General features: G+C 41.5%; 2 protein-coding genes across 2 annotated transcripts in view; one reads left to right on the top strand and one right to left on the bottom strand.

The window, feature by feature from the left end:
* anxa5b (annexin A5b) overlaps nt 1–24,097 on the top strand; it is a 397,957-nt gene that overhangs the window by 258,667 nt on the left and 115,193 nt on the right. The window lies entirely within an intron of this gene.
* The window catches only part of fbxw7 (F-box and WD repeat domain containing 7), a 117,012-nt gene that overhangs the window by 86,365 nt on the left and 6,550 nt on the right, over nt 1–24,097 (bottom strand). The window contains exons 2-3 of the mRNA XM_070974630.1: nt 19,530–19,680; nt 8,647–8,723 (exon numbers count right to left, since the gene is read on the bottom strand). The gene's annotated coding sequence lies outside the window, so the exon portion shown is untranslated. The remainder of the gene's footprint in view (nt 1–8,646; nt 8,724–19,529; nt 19,681–24,097) is intronic.

Raw genomic sequence — 24,097 nt, 5'->3', positions numbered from 1 at the left:
ATAGAAGCGCTACTAAAGGTGACACCTCACTGTGATTCATTGCAACGGAGGTTTCCTGAAACACCAGGTTGCCGTCTCTCTGGAACAAACAGCGCATCAGGAGAGAAATGGAACACAGCAAACGCAGAGACCTCTATCTACAATCAACAGCAACCATCTATAAGGAAAAGTAACACTGTCACACTGGAACAAGGACAAAGGGTTGCATTAAAGAAAGTCCAGTCCAGTCGCATCGTGTAGCAGCTAACAGTAAGGCGGCACCATGACAAAACGTGGGTCTTAAAACATAATGCTCCATAAGCACAAACAAGCATTGTGTTTACAGTTTAATTTTTTGTTCTCAGGACTGAAAGACAGGGCAGGGTGAAAGGGTGCCCTGTTTATTATTTATGAATATTGCTTTTCACTGTGTCAGCTCACTGCTTCAGTATTGATCTATAAGACTCACTGCACCATAGCAGAGGGTTTCACACGATGACATAACGACACAAGACTTAAATGAAGCGGCTATAGGGAGTATCAGCCCCCAGTGCGCCAGCTAGACGGGCCTAATAAGGTGGCATGACTTCGACTGTATTATTATTGGCCATATGAAAAAAAATTACTACATAAATTCTCCATTGTGCAGTGCGCCCACAAAACTAATATTCAGTACAACATTAACTGAACAAAAGCTTTACTGATCAATACAGTGCTGTGTAATGATCTGTGCTGTCTCTTGTACGAGAAGAATCAGGCGTTGGACAAAGTCGTCCTCTCCAAAAGCACAGTGTAAGGTCTGTGCAAGCTGCTTATTATGACCTATGCTTAGGTTTTTTTGTGAGGCTGCGAGTTCTGACGGCTGTAGCCATTATGACAGGAGAAAAGTGATGTAGTATAAAGCACGACAAAAGTCAGGATAGGGAGGATGTCAGAGTGGATGGGTCAAACAAGGCTTTCACTCAGGAGACCAATGTTCGTATCCCGTGTGACACCAACAGTTGTGGACTTGTTTTGACTTCCATACATACACTAACTTACATAATGTACGTACATAAGTCAATTTAAGTAACTTCCATTGCTAACGTACATATTCTAACCTAAACCACAATATTTTCCAATACCTAACCAGGCAGTTTTGTTGCCTAAACCAAACCAAATTGCAACCGTTTCACAACTTTAAAGCTGCAAAAGCCTGAAAATTTGAACCAACACAAGTTCAGGTCACTCCCCCTCCCTCTCTGCTGCACTCATGTCCCGCCTCCAAGCCCCTCCTCCCTGCGGCGTCTGCATGGCTGCCGTGACAACCAGTAACGTTAGCCTTAGCATTGGAACAAGCTAACTCTGCCCAGCCACTACATCACAGACACTAACATACCGTACAAGCTGTGGTGTGTAACAATCACCATATTAGCTTTATGGTTATTTGTTGTCTTAGCCGTATATGCTGTTGTTGGCAGCGGCGGTGTGGACAGCTTCTCCTTTGTGATTGGCTGTTGCTCCCCCTTAGCTTTCACTAGCCTCCTGACGCTGCTCACAGGGGTGTTTGACTGAGCGGCAGCCGGCAGCATGAGCGGAGGGAGGGAGCAGTTCGTAGCGTGTGTGAGTAGTGATTGACAGATGTCAGACACTCCCTCAGACGCTCCTCTGGCTCTGATTGGTTGTTTTGTGTCGGGCACGGTGGATTCTTGCAAATCGCAGTAGGAACAGTAGGTGGGACCAATGGAGTCCTTTCTTTTCACAGATTACATGTTTCATATACTGCTGTCTGGGCATTGGGACAGTTTTAGCAAATATAACAAAAAAAATTACTTTTATACAAGTTACCTACTGCAGCTTTAACCACATGTTCCTTATTGTTAATATGATGTAACCGAACTGCAACCATTTCACAATGTTAACATTTGCTCGTCACGCCTGGTACTCTCCAACAGCACTGTGTGTCATTTTGGGTGTCACTGGCAAAGGATCTACTCGGTCGATTGGGTGTGAGACTGTGTTGAAGCTCAGAGTTTGAGGAGTTTCTATAATCCTAAAACGGCCTTTTGTAATCAACAAAAATCTCACTCCATGTTAGAAGAGCTAAAAGTGGATGAAACCCTCCAACCTTCTTTTGTCCTGCAAGCCAGCTTTTGAAAATTACAGGCCATAAAATACGTTCAGACAAACAGTCGATTTAAAACAAAACAAAGCCTGAAGGCCAGTGCAGCTTTTTGCACTTTAAATTTAACTTAAACCAAAAACAAAGTAAGCCTATGCCCCGGATGACGATAGCTGCACTCATGTCACCGCAAACGACCACAGTGCGGTGCAGAAAAAGCTCCGTCACTGTTGACTCATCTTCCATTGTTAACTGAAATGAGGCATCCTAACGCCACATGCTGATCCCTTAAAGCTGAACACTAACCTCTGTCACTGAGAGCTACATATGCATAAATAGCTGTCTTTGTTGTACTTCATATTGAGAAAGAGAAATGCTGACAAAGAGTATCTGTTTCTGTATTTGGGCTTTTTTCAGCTGCGTGTTTGCTGAAAGATTTGGTGAGCATTAAAAACGTGTCTCACTGTGTTAGAGGTTTATGTTAACACCGCCGACAGTCCGTGACTGGAGAGAAATTTGACAGAATGCCAGTCTCGTACAGAGTGAGAAAAGGAAGGTAATTTGGAGCCTCAAGGAGCCTTAAAACATTTAATATGGTTTTCTGTGGAGCTACGCCGCCCTGACAGCAAGAAGCTTTCGCTCAGAAGCTGCAAAGACAGAAAGAGGCAGAGACCACTGCAACCTTTCACATCCTCCTCTAATAAAACTACTTTCTGTTGTTTTTTTATGGAATAAAAAGTAGCTTTCATTTCCACAGACTCTCATTCAAACTCATGCACTTTGTCCTTAATTATTCTGTTGTGGGGCCCAATGCTATTATTCTTCATTACTGAAAGATAACATTTTATCACATGGCTTTGCAACCATGAAAAATGACTCCTGAGCTGCTTCCCAGACTGAACAACTATATTTGGATACACCAATTCCACTTTTTTCTCTCTCCCAATAACAACTCTGATGCCTAAATGCTTGGTATGGGCTGATGCAGAGCGCTAATCCAGTACCAGTGCTCTTGTTTATCAATTCAGAAGCTGTTTAAAGGGCTATATGGTGATAACTGGGATATTATCAAAAACATATTTTGACTATTATGCCTATACCTATTATTTGATTCGGGTTGTGTTTGATGAGGCTGGACTTTATGATATCAATTTTCTTGGCAGCACATAAATTGACAGTTATAAGACTACTCTAAAAAGAAAAGACAAATGAAAATTTAGCAGCACACACAGTTGGACAGTTAGTTAATGTGCTTGTTGGCTAAATTAATTTGATACTGATAAGAAATTCTAACAATGTTGAACAACAATTAAACTGATTCTTTAACCTTCATTCTTCCTCCACCTGAACACAACAAGATGAATTTAAACATTTTTAAACATGAAAAATCAACAGTGTTATATTTTCAATGCGCATCAAACGGCGTCTTTTATCCTTGTTGTCGTGACCTACCGAGGTAGAAACTACAGAAAAATACCTCTTCATTTTGCTTGAGTCTTCTTGTTATTCTTAGTTGTTGCAGTTGATTTGTCACAAAAATGATACAAAAGTCACGGTTTCCCGGCACAGATCAGCGAGGGCGGGAACGTTTACCCAGAAATGTAGTTCTTTTGTATTCGGCTTGATAAGGACAGTACACACTTCTCCCTACAACTCCCATGAAGCATTGTTCCAACAACTGACAAATAGGACAAGAGACAGTAATATAGCCTAGTTTTCCCCACTATTTTTTTAGACATGATACCAGCGCAACATCTTCGCACTTGTGCTAGTGGATGCATGTTTCTCTTCCCACAGAATGATTTTTAGTAGAAAATGCAACGGAAATTGTTACACTGTACAGCCCTGTATCATGACAATATCTCAAACATTGACGAAGTTCAAAGTGCTCATCCCTAAAACCACAAAATCATCATTATTATTGTTATAACCTTTTCTGTTTCCCTGCCTTTATGTCCTTGATTTAACACTTTAAAGTCATGATCCGCTTTGCTGGATTAAGCCTGTGTCTGCTGCCTGTCGAGTAAATCTATAGCAGGCTCTTCATTGAGAACACTGGTGAAGCCACTGACGAGACATTAAGGTGGAGTGCTGTGTCTGATGGACAGAATAATGGATAACAGAGTCTATAAAGTCCCCCAAAACAGTTACTGGTCGATACATGTAAGCAGGCTTTCAAATTGTGTCCTCGATTATCCTGAAGCTCCCAAATTTTGACGCACTGAAAGGAAAGACACTGTGTGCACACTTCTCTGTTTGTCTTAAAGTTTGAGTCCTGTCACATAAAGGCCATCTGTCCTGAATTTAATATTCAAACAATAATGCAAATTTCTGTCATTTAAACAGAAACATCCTTATCATAACCCTAAAGATGTGACTGAGCTTGTAGACAGAGCATTTCCTCTGAGAAGGCTGCACTCTAGTGGGCAAAGACTGAAAACTCAAGCAGGGCTTAGAAAAGGCAGATTGTGGACTATTTCTCACCACTTGGGACTATTCATGTAGTTACTGGAATATTTATTTTCTCAATTACACAGAAGGGTATATTTGACTATAGCCAGAAGTCACACTCGGGCACCAGGCCAAAGCCAAAAGAGGTCCTGTGAAGTCACAACTTCCTGTCTCTCCGACACAGGACAAAGTTATATTTCCTGTTTTCAGCAGGAACTCCAAAGCATGAATGAGTGAGAAAGTGTTCGCCACGCCCCTCAGAAGGATGACACACATCTGAACGTCAACAGAACAACACAGAGCGGCCTCAAAGCACCGCGATGAAAGATGCAAAACAGCTGATTTCATTGGAGACCCTCTGCTCAGAAACAGCACTGAGCGATGATTTTCAACCATAAAATCCATCATCAGCCACAATCACATCACATTACAAAGTTTTCAGAGGAGTGTTTAAAAAGTACAGAAGTCGACATGATTGGTTACCCACATTTCCAGAGTCTGAAGCAGAAAGAGCTGGCTGCCGTCACCGCTGACCCACTGTCCGCAGGTCAGGCCTTATTTTAAGCTGCTGACCCATTTGGCTCACGATGAGAATAACTGCTCGCCTGGAGTGTACACAACTGGACGTTTTGTTTAAAGACGGCTCCTCGTTCCCTTTTACTTTCCATCTGCTTTTTACTTATGTTTCATTTGGACTTGTGGTCATGTGCACAGCTAAACATGAAGTTAATCAAAAGCGAAAGATGTCAGCGCCGAGTGAAAACGACAGCAGGGTCAAAGTGGTTGAAACTTTTCTGACTTCTGAATGTGCATCTGCAGCGATTTTTACTGTCCCCGGCTATCCTCCATTATCAACTGTGTGTGAGCGAGCAAAAGGCTGCTCTGAATTATTTACAGAGAATGAGTGGGTGAGAGGTGTGGGACTGATTAGGGAGTGACACAGAGGATGGTTAAATCTCAGCCCCTTTCAACAGTCTGCTTAGGAGGCAGATTCACATTCAAATTCTGAAAGGACCTTTTAGGGAAATGACAGCAGTGCACTTCTTCCTTTGGGGATTCTGCAGCACACATTTTCCCTGGAACTCACTATTTTTCTTTTCCTTGACGTTCAAGCAAAATCTCTTCCTGCGAAGGGAACAAGCAGCGGCATGTTCAGTTCAATGACTGAATAAATATCAGTGATTTGGTTTTGTCTCTTGTTTGCAAAAGGACAGATTCATCATTCAAAGCGCTCAAGACTTGAGCCCGAGGAGATAGCGCTAGGATACAAATAGGGAGGTTGCACTTGGCTGAAAATTCAATCCCAAACCATCATCCTGAATTATTCAAACTCCAGATCAAATTTCCAGTATCCAGCCCCTGAGACCAGGGCAACAGTTTTAGGGGGAAGACAATGTTAACATTTTGACATTCGAGTGCCAGTCCACACTTTAAAAATGCAGCAGCGGGCCAAGCAAGGCACTGCTACGTGCTATCACTTTACCCTTAATTCACCGGCGCGTGCCGAGGATGAATAATTCAAGACTTGCACCACACTCGAGGCTTTAAGAGTCCCCCTCACAGCAACGAGCGCCGACTACACCATAAAAACTTAAACGTGTGCCTTTGACCCCACAGTCACTGCTGACAACCACATATGCATCAACTTCAAGGTACACAATGATGAATATCTGCAGCCTGACCTCAAGAAAATGTAAAAGAGCCTGAAAAACGTGTTTATCTCATAGAAAACACATGAAAAGACACATTTGATAATTAGATAAAGACGTCATTATGCAAGGTTTCCAAGCAGTATAAAGCCACAAACCAAAAAGCAATTCATTTTTTTCTTTACACATATTCTCATGCCTTTTCAGCTCCCTGCGTACACACACATGCATGCACACACACACACATACGCACAATAGGTTGCCTCTGAGTGAATTCACCCCCTGTTCGTTCATAACAACTCCAACAACTTCCACTGTGTCTCGTGCACAAGTGTGAAAGGTCTGCATCCGGCCTGAGACACTGACAATGAAACACAGGGTGGGGCCTTCCGTGCATCCACTGAGGCAATCATTTTCTTGTCCTCCTTGATCTCTGTGGCACTTTTTTCCGCTTCATTACGTGACACATGGCTTACTCGTCTTCACTAAAGGGAGCTGACGCAGGCGATGCACTCAGACTTCTCGGGTTTTCGTAGCAGGATGGTTTCACTTTGCCATAAGATAAAACATCAGTGTTGAAAACAAGAAGAAAAGCTTAAAAAGCACACAGTAAAGAAGGATAGATGAGGAATAAGAACTCTGAGATTGAGATATCAAGGTTATATGATGCTGTCTGTGCAGCTGAAACAACTAATGCAAACTGAATTCCTTTGGGTTTTGGGCTGTTGGTCAGACAATTTGAAGACACGACCTTGAGCTCTAAGGACTTGTGATGTTTTTAATATAATATAAAATGCTGTGTTGTAAGTAGCTCCAGAGGCTGTGTCCCTTGATATAAAAGTTGTAAAAACAGCCTTTAATCTACAACCTCAATTCAAAAAAAGTTGGGACACTGTGTAAAACAGAAAAAAAAATATAATCCAATCATTCACAAACTGTCTTTACTGAAAACAGTTTTCCAAAGTGTTTCTGTTTCTCCTTTATCCAATCAAAGTGGTGAAGTCGCTCCATCCTCGCTTGTGAGCAACTGAGCCTTTCCAGGATGCCCCTTTCATATCCAGTCATGATCCTCTCACCTCTTACCAATGAGCCTGTTTACCTGTGGAACGATCCAAACAGGTGTTTTTGGAGCGTTCCACATCTTTCCCAGTCTGTGAAACGTGTCGCTGCATCAGATTCAGAATGAGCAGATATTTACAAAAATCAGTGAAGCTGATGAGCTCAGACATTAAATATATTGTCTTTGTTTTGTTTTCAATTCATCCATCCATCCATCCATTATCTATACCGCCTATCCCTTTCGGGGTTGCGGGGGACTGGAGCCTATCCCAGCTACAATGGGCGAGAGGCGGGGTACACCCTGAACCAGTCGCCAGCCGATTGCAGGGCGTTTTCAATTCAGTATGTGTCAAAAAAGGATGAGCAAGTTATCACATTCTGTTTTATTTATGTTTTACAGCGTCCCAACTTTGTGGAATCTAGGTTGTGCAACGACATGCGGTTATACGTTTTTGATTACATACAAATATAAACTGTATTTTGTTTTAATGCATCAGAGTCAAGAAGAAAACGTCTTCATCACCAGTCATCTTCTGTTTAGAAGACATGAAAAACAAGACAGTACCACAGCCCTGATGTTCGATTAAAACACAGAGTTTTCCTTCAGTGGTCTGTCTTTTTTTTATCAAATAATCTGCTGTTGTCCGGATCACTTTCTGTAAAGCACACTGTAACTGCAGTTTGGTGTGTCATCAGTTCTTTGGTATTTTTAAAATCAGTGTTTCCAATAGGTTGGAACTTGTATATGGTTGTTGATACCTCGGTGGAGTGGGAGTGAATTTACTTGATAACAGACACTTACATGGGAAATGTGTTGCTAGGAAACAACTGGGTTCAAAAGCTTACATCCTATCAGCTGTTTAAAACACAGACGATAAGGATGAACGCTGCCGTGACATAAACTTGAGCCGGTTTATAGAGTTTGACAATGCTCACAGCGGTGTTAAAATGTCTATACATTAGTAAAAGAGTCCTCCCTCCTTGGACGTCTGCCAGGCTACTTTTCAGTGGAAGCGTAATGTCCTTGTTTGCTTTGTTCACTGTTTGTCTTCCAGCTTTTATTTTCTGAAAACAAAGCTCGTGAACAAAATGCCGTTCACAGACAGAGAGGGACACAGACTACAAATAAGACCGCAAGCAGCCTAATAAATGTCAGATATGTTAGATATTAGCAGCCATCTGCCACACACTTGGATCCAAACCTTGCCAGATACACTGAAACCCCGAGGAGCAATTTAGACGGCTTCATCTGCAAAAACCACATGTGCACTCTCACCCATTCACAACAACCACAAATCTTACTATTCCCGTGTGTAAGCCCACGCGCTAAGCGCTGCACTGAGAGTTACAAACACACAAAAGCTTCCTGACTCCTGAGAAGTTCACACAGTTGCAGAGTTTACTTACAGTTCTCTCTGTTCGTCTTTGTTCAGGCCACAATTGGTCTTCTTCAGTCCAGGTCCCGCTCTACGGGCTGATTCTCTCTGTGGACAAGGAGGGAAAAAGAGCAGTCAGTACAGCAATCTCGGAGGTCATCAAAGAGTTAATGGACCATGGGGCCGTCTGGAATACGAGAGGAGAGAGCAGGAGGCCCACAGTCGTGAGATAAGGATGCCGGGCTTCGACCGCATAGTCTCCAGAACCCAGACAGAACGCGGCGGCTCTTCAATGGGTTTGCCAAAAAAAACTACAACAGAACAATTGAACAACCTGGCACAATATACAAAACCTGCATCAGCGTGTTAATGGTGAGTCATCGCCACAGATGCGTCAGTTCTTCCTCTGTCTCGTTTGATGGGAAGTGAACCAGGGCAGCTGCTGGCTAACCACTGCACGGCTGACGGCTTTAACACAATGGTGAACATTTGCTAATTCAAAATCAAACTGAAAGTTGAACTCTCTTCGCTTTCCGCGTGAGGAATAAGGATGTCCTGGAGTTTTCTGGCTCAGATCTCGATTTGAATCCCTTAACATTGGGTATCTGTCAATTCCAAACTCAATCAAATACTTTGATTTAGCTAAGTGTTGATGTATCAGACACATTGAATAACAGCTGTCAGCTTATTCCCCACAAGTTTCTTCACCCCATCACTGACCCTGAGGCCCTGAATCAAATCTATTATAAGTTTCAGTTATGGATATATCAATGTAAGTATAACTGGAAGAATGTGACTCCTGAAACCGACGTGACATGAAGGTGGAGAGAGGACGTATCACTGCTGGAGATCGTGGAATTAGAGAAAAGGTTGTGGTTGGACAGTGGACAGTTTTAGATTTCTGTCATTCACAGGTCCAGCAGTGGTGATGGTGGCAGTGGCGTAGCCACATAAGTGCCAATGTGGGCCAGTGCCACTATGATTGACAGCTGGCCCACCCTATCAGAAATGCCCGGCATTAACTTGAAATTTGATTAACGAAAAAATAGCCCATAATAATAACGTACACAATTGTGGGAGATCAATTCTGTTTCAATGAAGTATCATTATGTCACAAATATTTACAGAAATGCTCCTTTGTCCATTTTTAATATTCTGCACTTCATTTTGATTGGGTAAAGCTACGTGGGTGGCCGCAGCGTGCGTACGTTAGCTGTGTCAACAATCGCTGAAAGCTCGCAATGAATGCTAACGGTTAGCTGTGCTAAAAAAATATTTATTGATTGATGCTGATTCAGGCTCACCCGCCCTGTTTTCTTTCCCAAATCAGACCTTCAGAATCCATGTTCTGGGTTCAGGCTGTCTGTTTTTTGTTTTTTTGTTGTTGTTGTTACATGTTTACAAATCGCTTGCAATCGCCCACAACGTCAGCCTGGTATACGTGTTTTTGCTCATATTTAGCCCAGCCTACTTTATATGGTTTTCTTCTCCATGGTCTTGACTAGCTATTTGACAAGTCTTTATGTACGACGTTAAAAATCACATGCATGTAACCTTTAATTATGACCCACCATTGGAGATTAAAAAGTTATGTAATTGGAAATGGGACGCAGAGTTCATTAAGTATTTGGGAGTCATACTGTCGAAGGATCTTTTAAAATTGTTTGATTTTAACTATGGACCCCTAAATTCAAAGATAAAGTCAGACATACAAAGGTGGAATGCTGTTCCCTTCCTAGGTTTGAGCTCTAGGATAGAATCAATTAGGTTGAATTTCTTGCCAAGATTACTGTACCTGTTCCAGTGCCTGCCAATCGAAATACCACTTAAACAATTTTTAGAATGGGATAGGTGGATATCGAGATATGTTTGGCAAGGGAAAAAGGCCAGGATTAAATATAGAACTTTGCAATTAAAGAAAGAAAGGGGTGGAATGGGCCTTCCCTGCCTAAGAGAGTATTACTATGCAGCTCAATTGAGACCATTAATGTGTCTACTCTCACCAATGTATACTGCAGGCTGGAAAGATATAGAAGGTACAAGTGTGAAAGGAATTCCAATAGCAGCCCTACTAGCAGATAAAAAATTGCAAGATGATCTCATGATTTCAGAAGATTCCTTGCTTGACATCTTCTTAAAATCCTGGCAGGAAATAGTAAAATCCTGTAGACTGGAGCACATATGTAAAATCCTGAGGTGGTGTGCGTACGATTCAGATTTCGAACCAAACAAAAATGATGATAGGTTTAAGAGATGGATCCCAAAGGGCTTAACCACCTACTACTCTTTTGTCCACAAGGGGGCATTCCAGAGATTTGAAACTCTGCAAAACGAACAAGGATTGGGAAAAGACGACTTTTATAGGTACCTGCAAGTTAGAAGCTATTTTAATCATCACATGAAAGCGACTTTAGCAGAACTCAATTCAGGCTTTCTGCACGTATTTTTATCGCAGCTTAAGTCCCAGTCTTGCAGGAAAATTATATCTATATTGTACAATGGCATCCAAAAATCAAAACAAGACAGTACAATATATATAAAGGAGAAGTGGGGAAAAAGAAGGAAAGGCAGTGATTTCGGTGGAGAGTTGGGAAAGAATATGTCAGCTACAGCGGAGGTCAACAGGGTCACACATATGGCGTGAGTTCTGTTGGAAGAACATTGTGAGATTTTTTATTACGCCCATTCAGAAACGACATCAGGGTAATGCAGACTTTTGTTGGAGACTATGTGGCACTAGTGGAGCCAATCATTTCCATATTTTTTGGGACTGCCGGGTTATTAGGGAATTTTGGGAAGAAATTCATAAACATATAACAAATGTAATGGGGAGGAATATTACCTTCAATTATGAATCTATGTATCTGGGAGACATTGACTTTCATAATTGGAACAAGAATGATAGAAAATTGTTTTGTGTACTATTGGCGGCTAGTAAAAAAACTATTACTAGAAAATGGCTTAAGGTAGAACCACCCACCATCAAGGAATGGATGGATATAGTTTATGAAATTTACATTATGGAAAAATTGTCATTTTCTTTAAGAGTACAGAGAGAAAAGTTTTATTGGATTTGGTCCAAATGGACTGCCTATACAAAACCTGTAAGATCTGATTTCACTTGATGTTATTTGTACTTTGTGACAATCCATTCTTCATTTAAATTACTTTTGTGGGTACCACTTGTATAAGAATTTTTGAAGATTTTTTTTTGTTTTTATTTGTTTTCACTGAATGTGAAACTGAGAGGCCTCAGGATGTGAGCTCCCCCGGTTCTGTTCTTTGAATATAGTTACTTGAAAGACTCAAAAATATCTTGGAAGAGCAACATGGAAAAGACACTTGGACTTTCTGAAACTACCCCCATCTAATATCAAGCGGAATGGGGTGGTCAAACCAAAGGAAAAGATATTTTAGTGGTCCGGGGAAGGATTGAAAGTTGTAAATGAAAATGTAAATATTTGCTTTTCCAAATAAAAAGAAAATATCAAAAAAAAAAATCACATGCATGCATGTATGTCGTGCCTCAAATTTCCCCCGGGGATGAATAAAGTATAATCTATTTATCAACGTAGCCCATTATTGTTTTCTGATCTGTGATGAAATCACGTGTTATTTAATTTTGGGACAACTGCTATAGGCCTACTGCCTATATCGGAATAAAAAAAATGTAAAAAAAATAGTGGCCCACACTACTTCCAAAAAGTCCACCCTGTTGAAAAATCCTGGCTACGCCACTGGATGGTGGATAACCAGACTGTCAAAGCCCCTACAAACCAATAGTCCTGTACCCTCAGCAGTCCATATCTAACCCTGTGCTATACCCGAAGAGGTAGTGCCTGTGATCCTTCTAGCCCAGTCCTTGTGTTCAAGGACTGCTGAAACTCAAACTTAAATCAACACTGCACAAATTGCCCAACAGTGGAAAGCTTATTTCTGTACCCTCGGGAATAATTTGCTCAATAACGGGTCAAAACACAGATAAAGGTGTTCTAATATGAGAAATTGAGCTGCTCCAAAGAGCAGCTGCCTACAAACATAATTAGGCCCTCAAGACTCCCCAGCAGCGCCAAGGAGCTGGCTTGTGCAGAGAGAATAGGATTTCTAAGCTGACGTAAACAAAACTGGACTTGGACATTGAGTTCTGGGAAATGAGCAGATGCCCAGACAGGCTATCCAGCTGTTTGACATTTGATAACCGTGGGACAGAAAGATGGTCGACAAACTGAAAGCCTCACGAGTCAGGATTGTTGCTGTCCATAGGCTTTATCTGCAGCGAAGAGCAGAACTGAAGCTGCAAAGAAACACTTCACTCATTGTGTAATGATGCTGCATGAAGCAACGAGTGGATGTTTCCAGATGTGGCGAGAGGTCACAGGCTATGACAAGACAATTTTTAGACAAAACTCCACAAAAGGTGGATTCAGTGGGAAACTGGGTAGCAGCACTGCAACACTGAGCAGGCTGAGGTGGACAAAACACATTAAAGCTCAGTAAAGAAAGGACGTTGATGGCTTTGATTTGGCTGATACCGATCCGTTACAGCATGCCGCAGATACAGGCCATTAGGATCAAATCGGGAAGACCGCATCACTCATAAATACACAGCACGAATCACACAAACTCACAAAACTGAAGCTCTGAATGTTAAGCAACATAAGTTTCCACTCTGCTTCCAGGGCATCGCGGAGGCCTGGTGTTCGGGATGTGTGCCATGTCGCTGTAACATCCACAGTTCAATGTCAGGCAGAGACTTTTAATGCATGTCATATCCCCGTCTCGCTCTCCTCGTGTTTCCTGTCTACATCTATTCTTTCACTGTCTGAAAATGGCAAAATGCCAAAAAAGGATGCTTCTAATATGAATAAGAGAGTCAGTATGAAGCCAGAGTCACTTAGAGTCAGGGCTGAAGTACTAAATAGAAATGTATTTGTGATATAAAGCTACATTCATGAGTTCAGTCTCTCCTCAACACAGAGACAAAGCTCTGGCGCTTCTGTTTCAGACGCAAAATGAGCCACCTTTTAACATTTATATCAAGGGGATAACCCAGAGCTTTCTAGGAAAAGTTCTGAATGTTTCCAAGAGGCCTTTGTGAGTGAGGCAACACAGCAGTTATGGATGCATGCAACTTCAGTCTGGGTCAGCTGTGCCTGGATGTGCCAAATAGAATGAGTCCACATGGAGGAATGCAACTGCTGTGTTTCCTGGCCTCGGTTCAGTTTGAGTAACTCTGGTCAAAATATGAGAGAAGCAGCGGGTTATGCAACCGTCTTCAGTGAACAAAATTATTGTTCTCATCCAGAATCTGTCAACTTTGTACAGAGAAGACCAGTTGTAAGTATCTTAACTTGGAAATGCTCTCTTGGACAACACAGCAGTGAGAAACCTCTTTCAGCAGCCTGATGACTCGACTTCCAATTCGCATTGAACTTAAAGGACCTGCTCCTCTTCGTTCTTTTACATAACCAAAATGCATAACATTGTTGTTTTCACACGACTCATTAGCAAATAGTAAGGATAGGACTTGGAAACCAGTACTAAATTGGCACCAGTTCCTGAATGCCTCATCATTCTTTGTATATATTCTTCATTCTATATTTCTGCACTTGTTAACTTTTCATTCACTTTTTGGTTTTTTGTCTTAGTTGAGCAGTTATCTTTTTTAATAAAATAAAAGCTGACTGTTTCTTCTGAAATATTGATCAGCTCTTGGACAAACGGTGCTGCTGTCAGTATTTATTTAACATTTACTCATTCTGACACCATTCAATTTCCTAACCGTCCCCCACTTATGACAAAGCCAGCAGCGTGAGGTGACTGATTGATTGATGTTACCGAGTTATGTGTTTACCTTCTGTGCGCTCCTGTCATGGCTGACAGGGTAAAAACTTTCAAAAGTGTAGATTCACTTCACTAGATTGAATGAACATGCAGTTGTGTGTAACACAAGCAACCTCATGAGACTCTTAAAAATATAACACTCTATAAATCTGCAGCGGTGCAGCACGTTTAACTGCTCTAGCAAAGCAGCTGCTGCACCTTCGTCCTCAGTGCAGCATCCCAGCTCCAAGGCGGACGAGATCTGACAAACTAAAAATAACATCATTAAGTAAAGGTAATGCTCGTTAACATTATAAAGTCTGCAGTCATTAACTCCACAACAGTTTGAAACACGTTTAATTTATGTTCTTAAATAATCCGATAAACAATGTCAATAGGCAAGCAATAATAAATAACTGTTGAATCTTTTTTCACGACGTGCCCTTCTGCAACAAATCATGCAGAGTAGTATCAATATCAGTATCAGTATGAATAAGATCCTAACGGTACTCATAACTAACAAATAGAATAGCAACAACATGCAAAGGTTACTTGACAAAATTCACTTGGAGATGCAATAAAAGACCACAAAATACTTAATTTACACAAGCATAATAGCACTGTTGATAGCGTTACTGCATTTGGATGCTTCAGAACTTCTTTTGGTGACTCATTCTGTAGATTGCGAGCATTTTGAGCAAGTTCTGTGGCCCACATGAGAGCTTGATTCAGGCTATTTTCTTGCTGAGTCTCACAATGTCGAATGCAGCGCAACAAATACAAAAAATTATTTTATTTATATGTACCAGTGAGTCCGAAATGAACACCCGCCAAGATCCAGAGGTGGGTAGATTTAATGTTTGCCGAGTAAATCTCAGAAAGTTATCCGGCACACTCGTGGGCAAATGTTTGTAGGAAAATTGTCATGGAATAAAACATCATGCTGAGCCTCTACTGCGTTTTGGTATTATTACTGTTGTGCTGCTTCTGTCCTCTGCTGTCTTTGTCAGAGTGTGACACACACAGGAACAGGGACTTCATGGTGCATTCAGGTACACCTCATAAACTCTGAAATCTACATCGCTTTATAATGCAAAGCACATAGGTGCCAATCAGGACTCCATGGTGCATTCAGGTACACGTCATGAACTCTGAAATGTTCATCGCTTTGTACTGCAAAGCACATGGATGCCAACAGGGACTTCATGGTGCATTCAGGCGTACCCTGTTAACTCTAATCTACACTCAAATGGCCAGAAAGGTTGTTTAAAACATAGAAGCTTCTACTTTTTCTTATTTTCCTTTGCTGAAATACATGGGCACACTTTCGTCATTGATTTCTTGCTCTTTCACTACAGCATTTTTAATAATTATGGGCTAAAATTGTAGCAGTGTATTTCTACACAGGCAGATTTTAAAATTAAAAAAAAGAAAAGAAAAACCTATTTGTTATCAGCAAACTCAACCGTATTTTTGTGCACGGTAATACGCACAATTCAATATTTGTGTAATTATCACAAGTCATATCGTCGTCGCACTAGTGAACAAAGTTAGCACACATCACAGATTTTCCTCATATCGTGCAGTCCTCGCATCAACTACGGCAACTAATGACTTCCTTTCCATGTCAATGCTTCGATGGGTCCAGCTCTACTAAAATCAGGGAACTGTCTGGAGCAGCTGCAAACTAGCCAGCAGCACAGAAAGAATGAAAGACACTTCATAAATCACGGCTGGAATGTAGCCTCATTTCCTCTGCGACCCCACCTTCTCAACAGCTTCTTCCTCCAATTCCAGGAGCTTTCTGCACCACGCAACTAAGACCTCACCATCACAATCATGACACAATGTGCAGCTGTGGGTCTCAGCAAAAACAAAAAAAAAATAACTATTTCCCTGCAGCAATTTAGCTCACATTTCAGTCATGCAGAGCGGGCGTTACAAAGCAAAACAGAAACTAATGAGGAGGCAGAATTAATGAAAGAGCACGATCACGCATGTTTGTCTCAGGCTGTTGATGCAGAGTTGATTAATGTTATTATTCCAGAGAAAAATGATTTCAAGCTTTTGCCGACATTGCTCTCATCCTTTAAAGTTTCCATTACAAACGCCCATCTCATCTCTGGCAGCCATTTATACTGAGAAACTCTAACATCTGCTGGGTTGGTGTCACTGTCGTTGGTGCCTTTTTAGTTTTACTGTCAATAACAGCGACAATAGCAGCGACAGTGGTGATTAATCGTGCTGCCGGCTTTGCATCAACGTTGCACTATAAATACACTGATGTTTAAGTCTGACAACACATTTTCACCACTTTGTGTGATTACAGTTAGGCAGTGAAGAGGTGATTACGGTGGACTCAACGGACGTCAAACCTCACAGCTGTGGGCACAAACACGCACACACAGGTCACTTTGGACCATTTTTTTTCCAAAATCACAAAACCTGATATTATTTTATATTTTTTCTATTATCCGATATTTTGCCCCAATTTGCATCGCATCAACCTCCAGGATGCAGATTTGATGTGGCATGACAAGCAACGATCCTCGTGCGAAGAGTCTGTTTTCTCTGTGTGAATTTATGTGACCTTTGGTGAATCTCACCGGACATCAAGTTGAAAGTTAGAATTACTTCAAATGCTGCCAATGCTGCTGCAGCGGAAACTAGTTTACTGTAAACATCTCACTGCAAACTGGTTTTCAACAGCTGCAAATTAGGGATACACCGATCTGATATTGGTATCAGTATTGGTCCCAATATAAGAAAATTCTAGATCAGGTATCGGTGACATTGGGCCCGATACACTGGGGCCGATCTAGGGCTGGGCGATATGGCTGAAAACTGTATCACGATATAAGTGTTTTATATCGGTCTATATCATATTTTTTATGACCTCTTTAAGATAAGGATCAGGAGAAAAATACATTAAATTTAAATATTTTTATTTTAAATTTAACCTTCCTCTGATTATAATCCCCTCAGCTATCAAGGCAGAAAGGAAAGGAAATGTCAACACAACCATGGAAAACACTCAAATAATAAATGTAAAAAAAGTGTAAAAATGTAAACGGAGAGAAACCTGAGAACTTTTTTTCTACAGGTTTAGTGCAGGAAGTTCACAAGCTGATTCACCTTCTGGTGAATAAAATGTTTTCAAATATGTGCAGCATTTTGTAAACACAGCAGAAACTGAGGTAGACTTGACATCTGTAACATACAAACAAACAAACATGACAGTCAGTACAGTAACACTGACTGAACTATAAAACCAGCCTAGACATATGAACAACTTAAGTCACTCTTCTTACTCTAAACATACATGAACTTATGACATGAATTATCGAATGTTTAATTGAACACATTTTTTATTGATCGCGAAACATATCGTTATCGTTTTATCGCCCAGCCCTAGGCCGATCTATTCAGTCTAACCCTATGTTATAGGTGCTGTGAGGGGCGACATGCGTCATTTATGAGATCAGACCCCCGTCCCCGCTTAAAGAATAGGAAAGAAATGTTTAAGTCAAGTCTGATGCACAAAAGAATGATCCCAGTCTTTTCCACACAATGAGAAACACCATTTATTAGGTAATTCAGCGCTGTCAGTGTCGGATCAGCATCGGCCGATTACTAAACCTCAGATATCGCTATCGGAGGTGAAAAAAGCAGATCGGTGCATCCCTACTGCAAATAATGACCCATAATTAAGTAACTGGTATTAAATCAATCAGTAGTTAATGCCATAATAGTAATAGTTTGTGGATGGAGGTAGTTATTCTATTTTTCATATGCTGCAATTTAAAGGTCTATACATACACACACACACACACACACACACACACACACACACACACACACACACACACACACACACACACACACACACACACACACACACACACACACGTATATATTAATGGAACAGCTTGCAGTATTTAACTGGCTCCTGATTACATGAAACGCTTGTATAATCGTCTTTTTTCACTGGAGACAGGATGTGAAATCCACAGGCAGACAAAGATGTTCTTAGAGAGCAGAGTGAGAGGTGTTTCATCCCAGAGGAAATCATGGGGAACCTGAGCAGCAAAGTGCTGCTACCATGGAAACACTGATAAGCCAACAGATGCCATGTCTGTGAGCATTAGCAAAACTACTTAAAGTACTCTAACATAAAGCCGCCGTACGCTGCCCATTACATTTGTGGCGGCCAAGAATTTAAAATGATTTTTTAAAGGATGCTCAAATTCAGATTGAACGGGATAATCTCAATTTATAATCACGGCACTCATAAAAGGGAAATAATTTAACGACTCATGATGAAGATTTTCTCATTTAAGCAGGTTTAACGGGTATTTCTTATCTACAACTTGTTAAAGAGTGGCATAACACTCATTATTACATTTATTTTGTGTTTTTACAGCTGTGGCCCATGTGGACATGAATTACACTGAAATACTCTGAAGCTAACAATTCACAAAAGAGGGTGAGACAAGATGTAATCAATCACTGACGCTTGTGAAATACACAAGGAATGGATACTATAATGTTTGAGGAAAGCGACTGCAGAAGGTTGTGGCTTACGCATGACCTCCCATGAACACGCGTTACGGATCAAGATAAGAAAACAAATTAATTTCTGATCAGATCAAACAATATACATTGGGAACAATCTGTGGCCCAAATAGAAAAAAAACTGCAGCCGCACCACCAAAATTCATTTAGAGAGGACTAAAACACAACATCAGTGTCAAATATCTTGATTGACATGTCGACGAAAATGACTAAAACTGTCAAAACTGATCGTTAAAAAAGTCAGAACAACAGACAAGACACCTGCGCCATCTGCCATAATACTTCCACTCAGGATATACCAACATGTTATTCATCCCTTTCATCTTTTCAAGTTCACAGTATTATGTATGTACTACACAAATGCTGCAAGGCGGCAATTCAAGTGTACATTCAAGCCTGGGGCTCGACAGAACAATGAAACTTTGGAGCAAGATGTACTAGAGGAGAAAAAACAGCAGCGACATCAGCAAAGCAGCAGCAGACACAGTTTCCTACAAGACAGAGAAGGGGCCAAACCTGTCAGTTGAGGGACTGTGGAGGGGCTCTGGAAAAGCCTGCTGGTGCTTGGGGGTACGGCGTGTTATCTGCAGCTCCGCAGACCTCCCCCCTTTGAAGTGATGCTGAGCCACCGACTGAGCCAGGGGCAGCGAAGGTGGAAGGTGGGAGGCTGGAGAAAATGCACAGAAAGCAACAAAAGGTGAGAAAACAACTGTGGGTTACGAAAGATACAGCACAGAGCAGCAGAGAAGTAAACAAAATGCGCCCGTGAACGTTCATCTCGTGATGTCAAAACATGCACCTCAGAGATGGTTTACGACTGGTTTGTTTGGAGCAGAGCGAAGACTCTGAGGTCACACCGCACACACAACATTGTTTTTTTCTGTACTTTTAATGTCCTGTTTAGGGAGGCCGCCTTTCAGGGAGTAATGAAGAAAGCATATGGTGGCCATGTGTTGGAGAACGACTGGCTGCATCGGGAGGGGTTGTACAACAGATACGGTCGCATGGCAAAAGTGAGGAAAGTGAATTGACAGACTGGTTTGCCGGCTCCTTCTGTTCACTGAACTCTCCCTCAAGGATTATCCTCTCTAATAGACTTAAAGGCACTTTAACTGAGCTGCCAGCTGCCTGCGTCCCCGGCGGAAAGCCACCCCGGTCAAGTCTGAGGGAGGATATCCTACCATGACAATGCAACACATTCCTCCAGTGCCTCTCATTCTTCATCACAACAAAAAGAATCCATTACTGAACAAGGTGAAATACTATTTATGGAATAAAGACGATAAATCAACAGCATATGTATGTATATATAGGGTGCATTCATGTTTACTTAGAGCTATCCATTCACACAAGATGCATTTTTCAGCTACAGTAAGTGTGACCCAACCTACTTTAATTTTGATAAACTGTAAATAATTCATCCAGAAGAAACAGCATGGGGGGGGGGGGGTCGCAGAGAACTGTGATCTAGCTTCAAACTGAGACGATGTCTAGCAGGGCTGCACGATATGATTTTCAGAAATCTATTATTTTGACAGATATTACGATTTCTGTATCATTCATGATCTGTGGGAATCATTTCTGCTCTCACAACTTCCATTTTTACTTTAAAAAAAAAAAAGTTAAAATCATGATGAAGTGACACTTGCTGGGGTCTGTGTTCAGCCTGGGCATCTCTGCAGCACCACAGCTCTTTAATATAATGCTGTTTGCCACATTAAAATTTGCACCTCTGCAAGCTGAATATTGTACTTGGCCATATTGCAGTTTCAATAACATTTCGAGTAATTATCCAGCCCTAATTTGTCAGCAGTTTCTTGGCAAACTCTACCATGACAAAGTTACCTCAAAGATTTTCAGTTAGTAAAATGTATTGAGTCCTCATTTAGACTGATTACAATGTTTTACACAGAAATGGTTTGGTTGGTTTTGGCCGTGCTGGGATTGGATATTATCAGGGCAAAATTCTGGCATGAAGGTGCACATTCAAGGAAATAATGACTTCTTAAATTACCATTTCCCAAAACAGTGCAATCACACTTTTAATCATAATTTGTGGCCTCAGAATTTGGAAACAGTATGAAGGACAGATAATGTGCCAACTCTCGATACCTTGAAGGGACAAGACAAGGACAGGATCCTGCAGTGACCTTGGCTTTTTTGTCGAATCAACCGAATTTGGAAATTAATAATTAGATCAGTGCTTCTCTGTCCTGCTCCACAGAGTAAAGCGATTTGCTGGTTTTGCTTCAAAACATCTGATCACGTAATAATTTCTACAGATAGCCTCGCTGACGGCAGAGAGGCTAGAGGTTGACTGAGAGTGGATTTTACAGTTTGGAGGAACAAATAGCTGATCGGTGGATGCCTTCCTACAATTCAGTGTGCGAAGGAGATGAATGAGAGCACTCTAGCGTTCACATAATGTGGGAAGTATAACACCTGCAATAACACAATCACACACACTTACAACAACAGCTAAGAACCGATGGGAGACAACAAAGGCCATTACCGAAAGGTAGTATAAAACTAGTAGAAACCAGGTTTGGTGAGCTTGTGAAGGTCTGCTTGGAAGAAAAAAGAGGTCTGACGGGATCCTCTTGGACCATGAGACAGTGGGAAACCTCTGACAAGGCGCGTAAGAGAAGCGTCCATTCACAAAGACAGCCGTTTCCATGCCAACAAGACCTCTGCTGGGAGAGGCCTCCTTTCAAACGGTTTTCATCCTGCACCTCTGCTGCGTGCTCACAGAAGGACTGGTGGGCATTTGAGAGGGAATGAGTTGTGGGTGGCAGTGAAGAGATGCAATTGTGTTAAGGCAAGATGGAAAAGGTCTGAGCTGAAAGCCCCAGAGCCTATGCAGGTGTGATTTCCTATCAGAGCCTGCATAGGCTGGGGTTGGCTCTGTGTGCTGGGAGCTTCTTATACTGACACTGTGATATTGGATTTACAGCAGCTACAATCAGTATTTTTACAATGATGCATCAAATGGCAATATGAGACAATGCGACAACGTGAAGGGACTGCTCACCGTGACCTGAATGTGCAGCTCACCTCAGCTTTACAGAAGCTTTGTAGAGAGTTTCAGCTCATGAGTTATCATACAGCATCATTTTCAGCCAAAAGAGGAAGATTTTAGTGGCCAACTGGTAAGAAACACAGTGGAGCATGAACACCATATCAACCTAAAATATGTTTATGTGTGTTTTTCTTAAATGCCGGTTACTAATTGAGTGTTTACAATGTGGGTGAGCACAGATTAATCAATGCATCAACGCTATGTCTTTATCAATTCAAAACCACAAATCTGAAACGCAGTCACTGACAAAAAAGGGGAAAAAAAAGGCTGGGTTTATATACAGCCCACCCGTCTGGTGTAAATGACCCTGGCACAGATGTCATCAGCTTGGAGAGAAAGACCTTGGCTGACTAGGCGAGGTCTGCTCTTTGTGCTCCTGGAGACATGATGAGTGAAGGGACACTGGAAAAGTTGAAAATTTTCTTGTTCAGCGCCAAGAAAGAAATGAAGCGTCTCTTAGAACTGGATCAAGAGAGACTCTCCTCCGTTATCCCGTCTCTAGTTTAGCTTCGAGGGCTACAACATCGCCTGCTACGGCATCATTTTTAACTATGACATATCCACTATTGACTTGTTTTGTGCCAAACTGCGACTTCTCCTTGTCAGCGCTCATACTATAGCCCACATCAAAGCAATATGCCGGGGAGATTCCTCCCCGCGTTCATTAACCAACTCAGAGCTACATGGCACAGCACTGAATTATTAACGTGCTCCTTGTGCCTCACAGATACAGAGCAGAGGGCGATTCACAACCGCAGAACACACCCACGCTTTGCTGTATTTGCCTGTAAATCTCCAGTAAACCCTGAGAGTGAAACTCATTAAGAAATCATATTAGAGAAGCGCAGACCAGAAAATACTATCACATGATCACTGACAGCATTAACTCGGACGATGAAAGCAAAAGCAAATTTTAAACATCAGAAGTTGAAGATATGGAGTTTAATATTTTCATCAGCATGAGGAGAGGATACGATATGAGAGTGCTGTATAACAGCAGGGCATGACAAGTGAATTAATGAGACGTTTCAGGTAAATTACCACAGGGAAATTAATATTTAAAGGTGCGAAGGCAGACAGATTTTAAGTTAGACAGAAAGATTCAATCTGGGCAATATTAAAGCACAACCTTTTACAGACGCTGGGAACTTCACAGATTTAGGCAGAAAATCAGCGTAGACTTAATTTAATTACGCTTTATGTTTACACGGGCTCCATGCAACCAAACATTATCTGGCAAATATCTGAAAACATGACCCTCCATGTCTTTTTTCCAGTATCAAGCTTTCCCTCCAGGATACAACTTCAAACTGAGGCGTCTCTCGTGATGCTACCGTTGTGCAATAGCTATTAAACTCTAACTTCAAGCTAACTGGCACAGTGCTTCAAAGATAACACAAGAGCCATGATGCTACAGAGTGCAAAAGCTAATGCTGGCATGCTTCACTCAGCTGGCAGCAGCTAAATCGGGGACTGTAAACCAGGGGTCACAGGGCAGCACATTTCAAATCAGGCCACGAGGAAACAATATGAAAACAAAGGGACATGCTGTGCTAACTGCGCTAGCTAACATAAGTCAAAAAACAAGACTTTACATGAGACAAGTGTGCATAACTTGAATATTACTATTCCTCCCAGTTGTTTCGTGCTGTACATAATTCTGTCTCTAATGGAGGTTTATTTGGACCTAGATGCTTTGTTTTTTTCTGGCTCGCTTGCTTGCCTGGCTCCTTCCTCCGAATGCTTGATTTGGTTGTGACGTATTGTTGTCAAGACGGGTGTCGCGTTGAGACATTGACTTAAAACATAGCATCGATGGAAGTTACATAATTTTCTGCTCGCAAGCAGACAATGCAATACTGTGAACGTCATAGATGGAAGAACTATTGTGGTGCTACTCTAAAACGGTCACTGATGACGCAAAATGCGCAAAACACAAATTAGCATCCAAAATCAGAAATTACTGCTCACTTTTGAGTGTTTATTGTATACGGAGAAGTGGGTG

Source organism: Chaetodon trifascialis, chromosome 2 (genome assembly GCF_039877785.1).
Source record: "Chaetodon trifascialis isolate fChaTrf1 chromosome 2, fChaTrf1.hap1, whole genome shotgun sequence".
Lineage (NCBI taxonomy): Eukaryota > Metazoa > Chordata > Actinopteri > Chaetodontiformes > Chaetodontidae > Chaetodon > Chaetodon trifascialis.
Note: the sequence above shows the minus strand (reverse complement) of the source record. Positions and strands in the feature narration are given on the sequence as shown.